This window comes from Cynocephalus volans, chromosome 10 (genome assembly GCF_027409185.1).
Source record: "Cynocephalus volans isolate mCynVol1 chromosome 10, mCynVol1.pri, whole genome shotgun sequence".
Taxonomy (NCBI): Eukaryota; Metazoa; Chordata; class Mammalia; order Dermoptera; family Cynocephalidae; genus Cynocephalus; species Cynocephalus volans.
The window spans coordinates 48,941,141-48,958,592 of record NC_084469.1 but is presented as its reverse complement, the minus strand read 5'-3'; positions in this window follow the sequence as shown (position 1 = coordinate 48,958,592).

Here is a 17,452-nt window from a genome sequence, read left to right as displayed (position 1 = left end):
TCTAGCTCAGTATTTATTCTCCAAACCAGAAAGTTACAGAAAAGCAACATAGGTGGAGTGATGGCTAAGTATAGTTTAACAACAGAGGCTGGTAACATCAGTGAGATAACAAAGTGACATTCCATAATGCAATTTGCAAAAGGTTAAGTCGATCCAAAACAAAAGCTTGTTCTTTAGCAAACCCTTTCTTCCCTACAGCAATTTCCTTAGTATGTTTGTATAACAACTAAGTAAGGTTAACGTGCACCAAGGACATCTGCCCTTTGAGCCAGCAATTTTGCTGTGTTACAATTCTATATCTATATCAGAGGCTTTAGCCTGGGGAAAGTTTCCTGTCCTTTTCAAGGTTAACATTTCCACATGTAATTTTAAAAAGTTAGGTTAAACTTGAAACTACAAGGCTTTGGAAACTAGGCCCTGTGAAATACATTTGCTTTATAAATGTTAGTATACTCCACATTCTCGTGTTTTGTTAAACATAGAACTTACAAACAATAAAATTGGAGAGTTAGCAGAGGAGATAACTGAACAAGGTATTGAAAGTGTGGCCTGGATTTCCTTATGGCTTATAGTAAAATGTAAGAAGTGAATGATAAATTGAAGGAACTGTTAACAAAAATAAACAGCACATTGAAGATTTGGGAAATTCTCAGTCTATTTATATTATGAAAATGAGAAAGCATGTTCTGAAGAGAACAGCAAGGGTGTACATGGACAATCACTTCATAAAGTGATGATTCATGGATTTGATCCACCATATCAGCTGAAACCAGGAGTAGAGAATGAATTGTACCAGCTAAAACACTGTTAGCTAGCATTAAGAAGGACAAACACGTGGGACAGAAGAAAGGAAGACTGTCAGTCTTCTGGGATTCTACAGGATGGGACGGCAGAGCTACCTGGCTTTCAATGTGTGCTATTCTTCACAAAAAGGAAGGAATGATCCCCCAAATAATTCATACACCATCAGGGCTGCCATTGCCACCAAAGGCCCAAGAGGCAAGGCTGTTTACGCACCAGTTTCAGAGGGTGGGGCTACCTCTCTCACTATAGTGACCCAGGATGGCACGGCCTGGTGCCTCAGAGGTTAGGATTTCCTGCAGAGCTGAGCGGGGAGACCACCACATAGCACCATGGGATTGATGCTGCTACCTCACTGGGCCCAGAGGACAGACCATAAACATAGAGGAATGCCTTTAAGCCTTAAGATCTAATAGAATTTTCTTTGTTAGGTTTTGCTCTGCTTGGGACCTGTTACCCCTTTCTTCTTCCCAATTTCTCCCTTGTGAAATGGGAATGCCTGTCCTATGCTTGTTCCACTATTGTATTTTAGAAGCAAGTAAGTCGTCTTGCTTCACAGTTTTACAGATGGACAGAAATTTTGCCACAGAATAAATCATACGTTGAGTCTCAAACCTGACTTAGATTGTAGATAGATGAGATTTTGAACTTGGAATTCATGATGGAATAGGTTAAGACTTCGGGGGATGTTGGTATGGGGTAAATACATTTTGCACTTGAGAGGGACATGAATTTTGGAGGGAGCCAGAGGAAAGAATGTCATGGGTTAAACTGTATCCCTCCAAAATTTTTATGATGAATCCCTAACCCCCATTGTAACTGTATTTGGACATAGATCCTTAAATGAGATAATCAAGGTTAAATTTGACATACAGTGCGTTCCTAGTATGACAGGACTATTGTCCTTACAAGAAAATGAAAGAAATGAGAATTCTCTTTTTCTCTCTCTGCACATGCACAGATCATGGGAGGACACAGTGAAAAAGCAGTAATCTTCACGCCAGGAAGATAGATCCCACCAGAAATCAGCCCTGCTGGCAACTTTACTTTAGACTCTTAGCCTAAAGAACTGTGAGAAAATAAGTTTCTATTGCTAAGCCACCTAGCCTGTTATTTTGTTATGGTAGCTTGATCAGACTAACACACCTTTTCAATTTCTTTTGTGTTTATTCTATAGATATTTTCTGCGTGGTAAACATGGGGATTACAAATAATCACCGAAAGTTATCACAATCTAATTTGAAGTGTTACCAGCTTCCTTCAATTGCTTACAAGAACTACTCTCTATGGCTTTTCTCCCATTTATGCTATTGATACCGTGAATTACATTGTTATACACTGTGTGCCCAATAACGTATATTTATGATTATTTTTATACATTTGTCTTTTAAATCCTGTAGAAAATAAAAAGTGGAGATATAAACCGGAATTGTAACATACTTATTTGTTCATGTATTTATTTTTACCAGTAATCTTTATATCTTTATGTGACTTCAAATTAGTGTCTAATGTACTTTTATTTCAAAATGAAGGATTTCCTTTAGCATTTTTTGTAGGGAAGATCTAGTGGTAATTAAGTTCTTCAGCTTTTGTTTACCTAGGAATGCCTTAATTTCCCCCTCATTGAGAAATACAGTTTGCAGGATATAGAATTCTTGTTTTTTTTTTCTCAGCACTTTAAATATATCATTGGACTGCCAGCTAGCCCTCAAATTTTCTGAAGAGAAATCAGATAATAATATAATTGAGGATCCCTTATACATGACGAATTGCTTCTTCCTTGTGCTTTAAAGATTTTCTTTTTATCTTTGGCTTTCAACAGAGTGTTTATAATCTGTCTTGGTGCTAGTTTTGGGGGGTTTATAGTACTTGGTATTCGTTGAGCTCCTTGATGTGCAGATGTATGTCTTTCATCAAATTTGTGAATTTATTGGCCATTATTTATTTAAATAATTATTTTCTCCCTTGTCTCTCTCTTTTTCTTCTGGGACTTCCACAGTGCATATGTTGGCACACTTGATGGTATCCCACAGGCCTTTTAGGCTCTATTTATATTTCTTAATTATTTTTTCTTTCTGTTCCTCAGACTTGATGATTTTCATTTCAAATCTTCAAGTTTATTGATTCTTTCTTCTGCCTGCTCAAATATTCTGTTGAACCTCTCTAGTACATTTTTTTTGTTTCAGTTATTACACTTTCTAGCTTTACGATTTCTGTTTAGTTCCTTTTTTATAATTTCTAACTTTGTTGATATTCTCATTTTTGTCATAAAAAATTTTCCTGCATTCCTTCACTTCTTTGTATTTCCCCTTAACTATTCGAGCATATTTAACACAATTGAGTTAAAGCTTTTGTCCGGTAAGTTTAATGTCTTGGCTTTCTCAAGAAAGTTTCTGTTAGTTAATTATGTTCCTTTTAGTGAGCCATGATTTCCCTTTTCCTTGTGTGCCTTGTGACCTTTTATTAATAATTTGGCATTTGATGATTAGAATGTGATTAAAATGAGACTTGAATCTACCCTTTCTCCATGATTTTCTAGTTATTTTGATTATTGAAGTTTATATTAGTCCATTTAAAAAAAAAAACTTTTCCAAACGATTTTGCAGAGATTATTCCTTGTTTTGTGCGATCACTGACATCTCTGTGCCTTTAGCTTATTTTCAGCTAATGTTTTGACAGAGATTTCCTTGAAGCCAGAAATTTAAACCAACAAAAATTAGACACACACACACACACACACACACACACACACACAGAGAGAGAGAGAGAGAGAGAGAGAGAGAGAGAGAATAGCTAGCAGATGGGCCCTGTGCAGGTGTGCTTCTTACTACTTAGCTTGACTTACTCTGAGCCTACTCAGCAGCCCTTGGTGAAAGCCTAAGTTCTCCTCAGAACTTTATTAACATCTATCTTGTTTTTTGATGCTTCTGTGGGCAAACATGAACTTCGTGCTTTCTAGTTTACAATTTTGATGATTTTACTGCTCCATGTCTCATAATTTTGGGGATGGTATGTTTTCACTTTCATTCATCTTTAAGTATTTTTAATTTCTCTTATGATTTTTTTTCAACTCCTGGTTCTTTAAGAGTGTGTTCTTCAATTTCTACATATATGTGAATCTTCTAGTTTCCTTTTGTTAATGATTTCTAGATTTATTTCATTGTGATTGGAAAAGATACTTTGCATAATTTCAATCTTTTAAAATTTGTTTTGTGGCCTAATGTATAGTCTATCCTGGGGATTTTTTTTTTAATATGCACTTGAAAAAACATATATTTTGACATTTTGGTGGTGGAATGTTCTGTATTCTTGTGTTTGGTCTAATTGGTGTATAGTGCTCTTAGAGTCCTCTGTTTCCTTTTTAATCTTTGTGTTGCATTCATTGTTGAAAAGGGGTTGTTAAAGTCTTCAAGTATTATTATAGAATTGTCTATTTTTTCCTTTAATTCTGTCAATGTTTGCTTTATATATTTGGGGGTTCTGTTGTTTGTCACATATATGGTTATCATTGTTATATCTTCTGGGTGAATTGACCATTTTATCAGCATATAATGACTTTTTTTGACTCTCGTATCAGTTTTTTGCTTAAAGACTATTAAGACTACGTGTTAAAGAATAGCCACCCCATCTTTCTGTTGATTGCAATATGCATGGCATTCCTTCTTCCATTCTTTCAATCTATTTCTGTCTTCAGATCTAAACTGAATCTGGGACTTCTGATCAAGATGGCAGAATAGATGGTACTTTGCATCACCTCTCCCACAATCAACCAATTTACAACCATTAAAAAGCAATGACTGCCAAGCTAGGGCCTCTAGAGCTCAAGGGAAGAGGAGGAGAGACCTACAGAGTTCATAAAGGCAGGAGAAGCTATGATGAAAGAAAGGAAGGACCACTCTGATAGTTTTGAGCCCCAGCCATTTCAAACCTCACCCCAGTGAGCACATGGAGCAAGACCTAGCAAAAGGCACTGCTGGGCCCTTCATATGAAGCTGGTTGGAGGCAGCAAGGGAGAAGAGTGCCTTAGTAGCCCCACGTCCAGCAAGACCACTAACAGTGTTTCCATGGACCCACATAAGAACAAGGGGCCACAGACAACTGAAAAAAGGAGCCACTCAGAGGCCAGTGAGTCATCACATCAGACGAGCACATGACCCATCCCGTGGGAAATATCTGTAGTGCAGGGGATGGGGGAGATGGGCCCACTGGGAAAACACTGGGGCACAGCATGGACAGCTGATCTGCCCCCCAATCAGCACAGGATCACTCATGGGAGACTGGTCAGGAATATAGAACCGCAGGGGTACAGTTTGATGAAAAGACTCAGGCCCAGACCAGAGTTTCTGCACAACCTGGGCATGCTGGACCTCACAAGACCCAGAAGTACTTAAAAGGTCATCAGTTAGAACCTGAGGCGCTCAAAAAACCTTCCCTAGGAAATCAGCAGCAAAGCAGCAATTTAGCTCAATCGCAGGCTCAAGTGCTGGTTCCCACAAGAATGTCCCCATTTTAGAAGTAACCAAAGGATAAGAAATTGGTTCCAGTACAGAGTATAAGTGGTGGGAATAGTGAATAATCTTACACAGAACTGAAAGAAAACAGAAAAAACACACAGATCAGAGACAAAGTTCTGATTTTAACCACTAAAAGTCTAACACCACCAAAGAAAAGCTATAAAACCGGTAGAACTGGAAGCCCCCAGACTTCCAAGCCAGGGTGGGGGAGGCCCAAGGCCTCAGCCATGCCCCCTGACACCCACATTCAGCCCAGCAGTGACCACCAGGCCACGGCTGGAGGTGCCTGGGGCTCCTGAGCCGGGACAGTGGGGAGACGAGGGTCTCAGCCATGCCACCACCACATCCACATTGAGCTCAGTGACAACCACCGAGCCACTGCTGGAAGTGCCCAGGCTCCCACCACGGGCCTCAGCCGCGTCCCCGTCCTTGTTCCTCCGCCTCCTGCTCTGTCCTCCTCTTCTCTCTCCTCTTCCTCTCTGCTCCAGCTGCTCCACAAAAACATCTTAGAATGTAAAATAATAATAATAAATAAATTTTTAAAATAAATTAAAAAATAAAAGCCGAATTCTGGTATAGAAGGCATATTGTTAGATTAAGCTTTTTAATCTCTGTATTTTAATTAATTTTAATATATTTATGTTTACAATAATCAGTAATAAAGAAGACGTGCCTTTGCCGTTCTGCTATTTATTTTCTGCATCTCGTTCATTCTTTAAATCCTCCCTTACTGCCTTCTTTTTTGTTGAACTACGTTTTCTAGTTCGACATTCTGATTTCTTTCTAATTCCCCCTTGTGTGTACATTTCTAGTTGTTTTCTTACTGGTTACCCTCGGAATTATCATGAACATCCTATGTTTTTAACAACCTCCCTTGAATTGAATCAGCTTAGCTGCGACAAAACCTTTGTTCCTATGTATCTCTTCCTCTACACCGTGTATTGTCATTGCCACAAATGGCATCTTTACATTATAACATAGATGTGTAACCATTTTTGTACATTTATCTTTTAAATTTTATAGATAATTAAAAGGGGAGTTATAAACAACTTAAAATTACAGCTTTTTCTTGATTTAGCATTTACTTGGCTGCTTTACACCTTTGTTTTCCAGAGTTCTGACAGTTTAGTTTCTGAAAATTTCGGCTTGTTTTTGAAATATTCTGTGAAGTGCCAGGAATTTGGAGGCGTCTGCTTCAGTGTGTCCTTTGCTTATGTCCTTTCTCTGCCCGTCCCCACCACAGCAGACAGTTGACGTGGCCGAACTCACACGATCAACTTTGTTTTCTCCGTGGAAGGAGTCAGCTCTAATCTCAGTTTAGCTCTTTTAGTCTTTTTTTGTGCTGCTTGGAGTCTTCCTATGCATGTGTGATTCAGAGATCATCTAGATATTTTGACAAAGTTTTTACACAAAATTTAGAGCTCCCATTTTCTCCTTTCCAGGATTTCCTGCCTCACATTCCAGCATTATGGTTGCCTAAGCTTTGTCTTCTGATTCCTTAAAACAGATAAGGTCTGTGGGTTTCTCCTGAAGTATTTACCACCCTATATGGGGTGCAATGAAACCTGCCTTTAAGCTCAAAGCCAGAATGAATGAGCTCTCGTCCTGTGCCATTTCCCCTCTTCCAAGTATCCCCTTTTTTATGCCAAGATGTGATTACTCTTCAGTACCGTCAGTAGTTTTTATTATTTTGTTCAGAGTGTGTAGTTACCTGTGGGAGGATTTGTCTGAGTAGAACTTACTTGGTTACACCAGAGGAGAAACCTAAGAAGTGTTTTGACTGCTACCCACCTGTTCTTCTTTTCCAAAATGAAGCACGGAGAATGCCAAGTTGTGGTTCTGGTTCTTGTTTTGCCCATAGAGGACAAAACAGTCACCTTGCAAGTGTCAAAATATAAATGAGGGCTCATTTTAAGGAAAAACTCCAGCATTCTGGCTTAACTGTCAGTATGTTTATGGGAGCCCTGAGCAGGAGAAATACGTACCACATTCCCTGTGCTATAGTCCAACTCCTTAAGCTTCGACTTGTACTAAGTCATGGTGTGTTTTAAATTGTCTGAGCTGAAACAGCATTGGTGTTTTCTTAACATGAAACCACCGTGGGAAGAATAAGTCAGTAATGAGTGTCTGGTCCAAAATTCTTGGGGAGTTCAAGGGTTATCCAAGGAAATCAAATGTCAGTACCAAGTCCAAGGGGTAGAACTCACAAAAGAAGACAAATCTTCTCTCCTACCTGAAGAGCAAGGTGAGATGAAACCAAATGGGCTTTGATTAGATCAGAAATAAAATAAGGCCTACTCTGGGTATGCCAATAGAGTGTAACCAAAATAATAATAATAATAATAATAATAATAATAATGTATTTGTCACATTGTATTATGCATCATATAGACCCTTTGTTTTCAAATTGTCATAACACTGGTGTTCAGACCTAATCTGAATCATGAATATAGCTGTTATGTTTTGTTTTGGCATTTTTGAATTTCTATCAAATTCCTTACAGACTTTATGTGGTAAGGAGACTTTTCTGTGATCTTATTTTTCAAGCGACAAATTAAAATTTAGTCCCAATTACACATTTTGTGGCTTTTTAAAATATACTTTTAATATTTTCAGAGGAAAAGATGCCAAATGAATGTATATACAAGAGAGTGGATTTTTAATATAACTGGGAATTTAGGTTACTGTAAATCCCAGAAATCAGTGTTTTCAGACTTTTATGTCTCTTTGATTTTGATGACTACTCGTTGATATTGAAATTATAATGTTAAAGTAGAATTTTGAAGTTTTTGTGATCTCTCCCACTATTTAGCCATCAAAAGTATACTTTTTTATTTTCCGGTCAATAGACACACTATAAAAATAATCACATCTTGTTACACATTTTCCATGTTGCAGATGAGTGTAAAATGACATGTAGGTATAGAAGTACCTAAACCAGACAAATAGCATACAGAATGAATAGAGCTGTGTCATATGCAGCTCATATGCAGCTCATATGCAGCTCACATCAACACACAGGAAATTTCTTTCTGCTGTTATACACATGTGGAAGTATCCGGCTTTCTCACCGTGGCTTGGGAGGGAACACGGATGAGGCTTACCCAGTGGGCGTCATAAGGCTCTCAGTCAAGACCCTTAGCATTGTATAAAAATACTGACTGAGGGAGCTCAGCAATCAGACTGTTATGATAAAATAGATTACAAGAATATCTGTTTTAATCTCACTGGGGAAAATGTTATAGCACATCCTATAAAACACTCACCCTGAGTAGTGGTAATTAATATTTGTCAAAATACCTTTGGAAGCACTGAAGGAAGCTAAGTCCAATAACATTCTCTCCTGTTTTGTTTTGATACAAAGGATTCTCAGATTATTTGAAAAGTTGATACACATCAGGAAGGAGGAAATAATATGTGCTGTTTCCAAATGTTTTAAACACTGAGCTCTTTCATATGATAAAACATCTTGCGAAATTTTGTTTCTCAGGCTTAATTGCTATCTTCCTGCAGTTTGAATGATAATATATATTTTAAAAATAAAGATATGGAAGATGATGCCAGAAACATGCAAATGCATACCCATAATACCGTGTCTGCCTTTTCTCCAGGTCCAGTTACTCTCTGAATCTACCTGTGAATTCAGCAAGAGTCCAGGAACTGCGGTTAAGAAGCCTCCTGCTGGAGCACAGCAGCCTGAAGGACCTAGACTGTGCAGCACGTGGCAATCACTTTTGGAGCAGAATCTTTCAATATTAGATTAAAAAGTACTTGTGCTTTGTGGCACCTTATATGTTTGCCAAAATATAATACATGTTGAAAAGCTTTTTTTTTTTTCTTAACATGTATTTTATTTCCATTTTAGGGACAGTATTTAAGCACAATGTATTACTAAATCTCAGTAAATAATTAATATTATTAAACATCACTTTTCCATTATAAGTATAAAATTATATATGTATACTAAAATTGGTAAAACCACCCATCTCATGTCAGCCAAGCCAAATGGTACAATGCTGACTTAGAACTATGTTCAACGTTGTTTACTAAAAAAAAAGAAGAAAAAGAAAACGCTATGGTATACAGCAATCATCTGATACATATATTTTTTACCCTTGGCTGCTAACCCAATCACAAAATTACTTGCAAAGTCAGAGAAATTTGCCCTTTACAAGAGGCATTATTTGTTATCATGATTTTTTTTTTAAAAGTCAGAGATCTTTCTCAAGTACATAGAAAGTACAGCTTAAATGTAAAAATAGTAATTTTTAAAACATGGGGAAGAGACATTACAGGTCACATTTTATGGAAAGAGAGTCCATAGACTTAGGTCAGCCAAGCCATAAACAACAAATAAATAAAAATGGCAATAATTGCTATTACTGGCGGCATCATTGTCCAGAGTTGTTACAATGACATTATCTTAAATGTCTACTGTTTAACAACAACAAAAGAAAAGAGACATGAAAAGATGCAGAAAAATGTTACCTACACACAGGAAAACTGGACCTCTCACATATTACTGTAAAATGGTGAAATTGTAATATGTAAAAATTCCACATTGGTTGTAAAATTTTAGAGCCACTTTGGAAAATAGTTTGCTATTTTCTCATAATATTAATATGTAATAACCATGCATCCCAAATTTGCACTCTTGGGAATTTATCCCAGAGAAATACCCTAGGGAAGGACTCAACAATCAGAAGGAAAAAGAATTTCTAATAAATGCAATAAGCTGAATGCATCTCCAGGGAATCTTATATAGCGAAAAAGTAAGTCTTAAAGGTTACATACAATATAATTAAATTTCTATAATATCTTTCAATGGCAAGATTTTAGAAATGGAGAACAGATTAGAGATTGCCAGGGGTTAGGGATGGGGGTTGGTGGGCGGAAAATAGGTGGGTGTTGTTAAAGGTCAACATGAGGGATCCGCGATGTGATGGAACTGTCTCATCTTGACTCTGTCGGTAGATACATGAACCCACATGTCATAACAATGCAGATAAATACACACAAACACACCACACAAACATGCAAATGAATGCAAGTGAAAATGAGGAAATCTGAACAAGATTAGTGGATTGTGTCAATGTCAGTACCTTAGCTGTGATATGGTAGCAATGTAGTGTACGGACTGTAGTTTTGCAAGATATTATCATTGGGGTAAACTGGATAAATGGTCCATGAATTTGTCTGTAGTATTTCTTATAAATGCATGTGCATATACAGTTGTCTCAATAAAAATTTCAATGAAAAAAAATTTAAATGGGCAAAATATTTGAAGAGACATTTCATTAAAGAAGATTCAGGAATGGTTAATAGGCACGTGTAAAAGAGCTTTACGTAATTTGTCCTTAGAGAAATCCAAATTAAAACCTCAATGAGACACCATTACACATTTACTAGAATGGCTGTAATTTAAAAAAAAAGACAAACAATAAAGAGGGTGGGCAAGGGTGTATATAAACTCAATATATTCACTAAAAAAGTGATCTTTTTACACCTAAAATAGATGTATTTCATGATATATAAAGTATATCTCAATAAAGATGTTATAAAACAACATGGATGGATCTCAAAAAACAGTTGAATATAATATGCTTTTCACAAAAGAGGACAGACTATATGACTGTAATTATATGAAGTTCTAGAACATCCTGAATTGCCTTAATGTTGAATAATATCAGAATAATATTTCCTTCTGTTGCGGTGGAGTGGGTATCAGTTGGGAAGGAACATAAAGGAACCCTCCAGTGCAATGTTAATATTTGATATCTTGACAGTAGTTGGCAGGTAGAGCATCTATGTGGATTTGCTAAAACTTTGTAAATGTGTGCTTGGGATTTGTGTGTTTAAATACATAAACAGATATTGACCTGAAGTTAATTATATGAATAATAAAATGCTTCTGGGTGGAATGTGCTGATGTTTGTAACTTACTTTGAAATCTAGAAAAAAATTAAGTAAATTGATTGATAGATATGGGAATAAATACATCAGTAAATATGTGAATTTGCAGATATCCCAAAATATTAATTATAGAATCTATGATGAGACTATGAGTGTTCACTACACAGTTCTTTCAATTTATCTGTATGTTTGAACATTCTTATAATAAAATGCTGGGGAAAAAGAACTCAACAGGTACTGCTCCCAATAATACTATCTGGTAAATTTTGTAAGCCAATTATATTTAAAATAGTTTAATCCCTCCATATACTTCATCAGTTCAGGAATCTTTTCATTTTTATTGAGAAGGAGCCATTTTTCATTTCTACAAAATTCTTGATAACACTGATAAGTTTGTGGGATATTATTACTTAAATAAGTAAGAAGAGCTTGTATTTGCTACTGTGTGTCTTTATTTCCAATTAGGATTCCAGACAAACTATGAGCTGAGCGATGACTGTGGTAGTAGCAAATCGTTTGGAGGTCTGCAGGATAAAATTTCAAAATCTTCTAATTGCTTTTAGTTTTCTGCTTGAGGGTCCCCGTTTTACAGAACTGAATTGAAGGATACATCTACAGTAAACATTTTTGTGACAATTACTTAATGCTTTTTTTTAGTCATAGTCAGCTGCAAAAAAAAAAAAAAACTATTAAGGTAATTGGCTATAATATAAAGAAAAACGTGAGTTTGCCAAAATTGTATGCTTGCATTTCATAGCAAATACCTAAATACCTGACATTTAGGCCAAATACCTGACATTTTTTCTTTTGTAAACCATTTCTAGCCTTCTTACTAAAAAATGCAATTTCAATAAGTTTCAGTGCTGCTGACTGGCAGCAAGTTATAATTACCTTTCATTCCACCCTTTTGTATTTGCTTGGTTCTTTGATATAAAAGAGTGTGTTCGTTTTTTTCCACCTGGTTAAAATATCAAACAGTTATAAAATAAAGACTTCTGTTATACTTACTAATAATACTGATTTCTCTCTATGTGAAACTATTTTATTTTTATTGTACTGTGTTCTTTTAAAGGTAGAAGGCCTTTATTTTTCAAAAGTAGTGCGATATTTTTTCTTGTATCTTTTTGAGAACTTTCTCCATTAAATTTAAATTATGCTTTTGTAAGATAATAGTTTAACATGTACCTTTTTGTTGATTGCAGAGGATTCCATTTATAGAGAACAGAGGTTTTTCATAATATGTAATAGATGGGATGTCAAATGAAATAAACTGTTACTAAAGCAACTTCGGAGTGATTTCAGTGAGACACCTGGGCATATTTGGCATCAACTGGTTTGTGATGTCCGTGTTAATACGGGATTTTTTTACGACCTTATTTTTTTTTAAGCATTTTTATGTTTACAGCACCCAAAGCCTATAATTTATATTAGGGTTCACTCTTGGTGTTGCATATTCTGTGTGTTTGCATAAATGTATAACGACATGTATCCATCACTATAGTCTCATACAAAGTGGTTTTACTGCCCTAAGAATTCTTTGTGCTCCACCTGTTCATCTCTCCTTCCCCTGTAACTCCTGCAGCCACTGAACTTTTACTTTTGTCATACTGTTTCCAGAATGTCAAACAGTTGAAAACAAACAGTATGTAGATTTTTCAGACTTGCTGTTTTCACCAGTATATGCATTTAAGTTTCCTCCATGTCTTTTCAAGGCTTGGTATCTCACTTCACCACACTATCTTGATTGCTATAGCTTCATAGTAAGTCTTGAAGTTGGGTCATATCAAGACTCCAACTTTGCTCTCGTTCAATATTGTGTTGCCTGTTCTGGGTCTTTTGCCTCTCCACATAAAGCATAGAATCAGTTTGTTGATATCCACAAAATAACTTGCTGTGATTTTGATTGGGATTGCATTCAATCCATATATCAAACTGGGATGAATTGACATCTTGACAATATTAAATCTTCCTATTCATGAAATAGAATATCTCTCCATTTATTAAGTTCTTCTTTGATTTCTTTTGTCACAATTTTGTGGTTTTCCTTGTATAGATTTGTAAAATTTTTTTAGATTTATACCTCAGTATTTCAGTTTCTTGGTGCTGATAAAATCGTATTGTGTTTTAAATTTCAAATTCCACTCTGTTCATTGCTGGTATATAGGAAAGGAATCGACTCTTGTATGTTAACCTTTTATTCTGTAATTTTGCTCTAATTGCTTATTATTTTCAGGAATTTTTCTGATGATTATTATTCCAGATTTTCTACGTAGTTAACTATGTCATCTGGAATCAAAGGCAGTTTTTTTTCTTTCTTCTCAATCTGTATACCTTTTATTTCCTTTCCTTGTCTTATTGCATTAGCTAAGACTTCCAGTATGATGTTAAAACCTAATGGTGGGAGGGTACATCCTTTCCTTTGTTATATTAAATTAAATTAGGCCTAGGTCTGCATATATATTTTGAATTTCTAAATAGTGAACTGCAGTCTAACTTAGTATGTAAACACACTGCAGCCTAACTTGAGTATATTCTTATAACAAATAGCTGAGTCTCAGCCAATCATAGCAGCCAAGCTTAATCCAATCACATGCTGCCAACTGATCAGACCATGTCCATATAAGGCAAATGCCTCATTACACCATGCCCAAACAAGGTAAATGTTGAGCTGTGACCAGTGAAGCTGTTTCTGTATGTCACTTCCCTTTTGTGTTAATGCCATTCCACATCACTGAGTGGAGCTGTATTTATTTGTCTTTTGTAAATGTTATTTATCAAGTTGAGGAAGTTCTCTATTTCTATTTTACTGAGGATTTTTATCATGAATGAGTGTTGGTATTTCCCAAAAACTTTCTCTTCATCTCTTGATATATCATGTGACTGTTCTTCAGCTTGTTGACATGATGTATTTTATTAGTTGATTTTTGAATGTTGAATCCACCTTTTATACTTGGAGTAAAGCCTATTTGGTTTCCATGTATTATTTGTTTTGTACTTTACTGCAATTGATTTGCGGATATTTTGTTGAGGATGTGAGGATTTTTGCACCTGTGTTCATGAGAGATATTGGTCTGTAGCTTTCTTTCCATTAAATATCTTTGTCTGTTTTCAGTATTAGGGAAATGCTGTCCTCATAAAATGAGTCAGGAAGTATTTGCTCTGCTTCTGTCTTCTAAAAAAGATTATAAAGTACTGGTGTAATTTCTTCCTTAAAGATTTGGTAGGATTTTCCAGTAAACCCATCTGGGCCTGGTGCTTTCTGGTATAGAAAATAATTAATTATTGATTCAATTTCTTTAATAGATATAAGCCAGTTCAGATTGTTTATTCTTCTTGGGTGAGTTTTGGCAGATTGTGTCTTTCAAGGAATCAGTACATTTCATCTCAGTTATCAAATTTGTGGGTATACAGTTGTTTATAGCATTTATTTATTATCCTTTTATGTCCATCAGATCTGCAGTGATGTCCACTCTTGCATTTCTGATATTGGTAATTTGTGTCCTCTCTCTTATTTATTTATGCTGCCTAGAGGCTTATCAATTTTATTGATCTTTTCAAAGAACCAGCTTTGGTTTTGTTGGTTTTCACCATTGATTTCCTGTTTTCAATTGTACTGATTTCTGCTCTAATTATTATTATTTATTTTCTTATGCTTACTTCAGATTTAAACTGCTCTTTTTTATTCTGATCTCCTGAGATAGAAGATAGGCAAGTGATTTTAGATCTTTCATATTTTCTAATAGATTCATTCAATTTTATAAATTTCTCTCTAAGCACTGCTTTTGCAGCATCACACAAGTATTGTTAAGTGTACTTTCATTTTCATTTGGTTAAAAACATTTTAAAATTTCTTTTGAGATTTCTTCTTTAACACATGTGCTACTTAGAAGTGTGTTGTTTAATCTTCAAAGTCCATACTGTATTCAGATTCCCTTATCTTTTAGCTAACATCCTTTCTTTGTCCCAGGATTCCACCCAGGACACCACATTACAGTGTCATCATATCTTCCTAGGCTCCTCTAGACTGTGATAGTGTCTCAGATTTTCTTTGGCTTTGATGACCTTGACAGTTTTATGGAGCGATGGTCAGGTATTTTGCAGAATGTCCTGCATTTGGTGTTTGTTTGATATTTTTCTCATGATCAGGCTGTGGTTGTGGGTTTTTGAGAGGAGACATGTCTTTCCACAGAGGTAAAATGCCATTCTCGTCTCATCATATCAAGGTAACATGCTACCAGTTCTGTTGATGTGGACCTTGATCTCCTGGCTGAGGTAGTGTTTTTCAATTCTTCCACTGAAAAGTTACTGCTCCACCCTGCTTTCATACTGCATCATTTGGAAGGAAGTTATGATCTGTAGCTCACATTTAAGGGGTAAGGGAGTACGCTCCACTTTCTTGAGGGGGCATATCTACATAAATTACTTAGAACTCTTACTGATAGTCTCTTCGTCTGATCTTTCCAGTTTATTTATTAACTGGTTCATTCATTCATTTATTCATTTATTTTGGTATGGCCTCATGGATATTTATTTTATTCTTTGTGGTATAATCCAGTACTACATTATTTATTTTGTTGCTTAAACTATTCCAGCTTTGGAATTAGGAGCTTTTAGAGTCAGGTACTGTGTCCTTGTGACCATTGTTGTAGTTTTTTGTTTGTTTCTTTGTTTTACCATTTCTTTACATTTTACCACTACAAGATGTTCGAAGCTTGTCTTGTATATTCCCTGTCCCTGTTGTAGGATAAGCCATTTTGCCAAGAAATTTTAATTTCTTTTGTGTATTAAAAAGCAAGACACATGCTTTTGGTGTTCTTTTTATTTCTTATTATTACTGCAGTATCATTGCTTCTAGTTCCTCTCAGATAAAAGAGTAGAAACACGTGTGAATAATAATATCTCTATTTATACACATATTTACAAATATATAAATATAAGTATGAATATAAATGTGTTTGTGTATATATATATATATCCATCGGAGTTATAGAAAGTCAAAATGAGTTCATAATGTTGTCTCCAACTCTCGTACAGGACCACATGGATCTTTCTAGCCTTTTCCCCTTGTTTATCTGTAACTTTCTGCTCTGACAGTGAAAAACCTGGCTTCTGCCATCTTCCATCTATTTACTTAATTATTCAAATTTCAATGTACTTGTATAGTGGTTTCAGAATTTCAACATCATATATTAATGATAAAACAAAATCAGGTTAGCCAAGGCCATTTTTGAATTCTGGATATTTTTCTATAATAAGGTAAAGGGCTCTGTACTATAAGTACTCATAAATATTTTATGTACATAAGGAAATTAAAATCCAATTAAGGTGAATATTTGAGAGTGAACCTTAGGTTTTTTCCCCTCCTGTTTACATGAATTATTATTAGTATTTGCTAATTAAAAGTGAAGAGGTAATTAGAAGAAAACACATAAACCAATTCCTCATCAATCAATCTTGTGGACAGAAAGAAATAATGCTCCCTGTTTCCTGTTAGGAGAAATTTAATATTGCAATAAAGAGGCCCAGCTTTAACCCACCAGACATGAAGACCTTCTCCTTAACAATGGAAGACGGTTTCTTCAGTTCTCAGCATCATCAAGCCGTCTTGATATAATCTAAGATAGATTCTATCATCAGATATTATTTAGGATTGTTTAGGATTATTACGTTTAAAATTATAGAATCCTAGATTTTCAGGTATAAGTGTTATAAAAACTAAAACATAAACGTATACCTGTGTTTTCTTTGCTTATTTTTGTCCATCAGTTATGTTGGTATTTTAAAGACAAGTAAGTCTATAAGCAATTAACACGACATTTAATTCAGTTTTACAAAAATCTTGTGAATGTGAATCTAAGGGATCATTTGTTAAGTCTTCTCGAATTCGTAATGGTAAGAGACGTTAATCCTTCCTTAGTAACCATGAGAACCATCTGGATCATGTTCTGCGTATCATAATTGATGGTTGTGATCTGTTTACTCTGTTCATGTTGGACGCAAATACGTTCTGCTAGGAAGCGCTTCTGACATTAAGCACTGCTGCCCAGTAAGGAAGAAAATAAAAATGGACGTTCTTTTTACCATCATTTAACAAATGATTAAAAATCTTAACAGATGTGGGTGTTCAGAAAAATTAACACAAATTAACACTGAAATAATTTATATTACTGAATAATTCCTTAAAATAAATCAATTGACAAATAAAATATTTTCAAATTTTATTA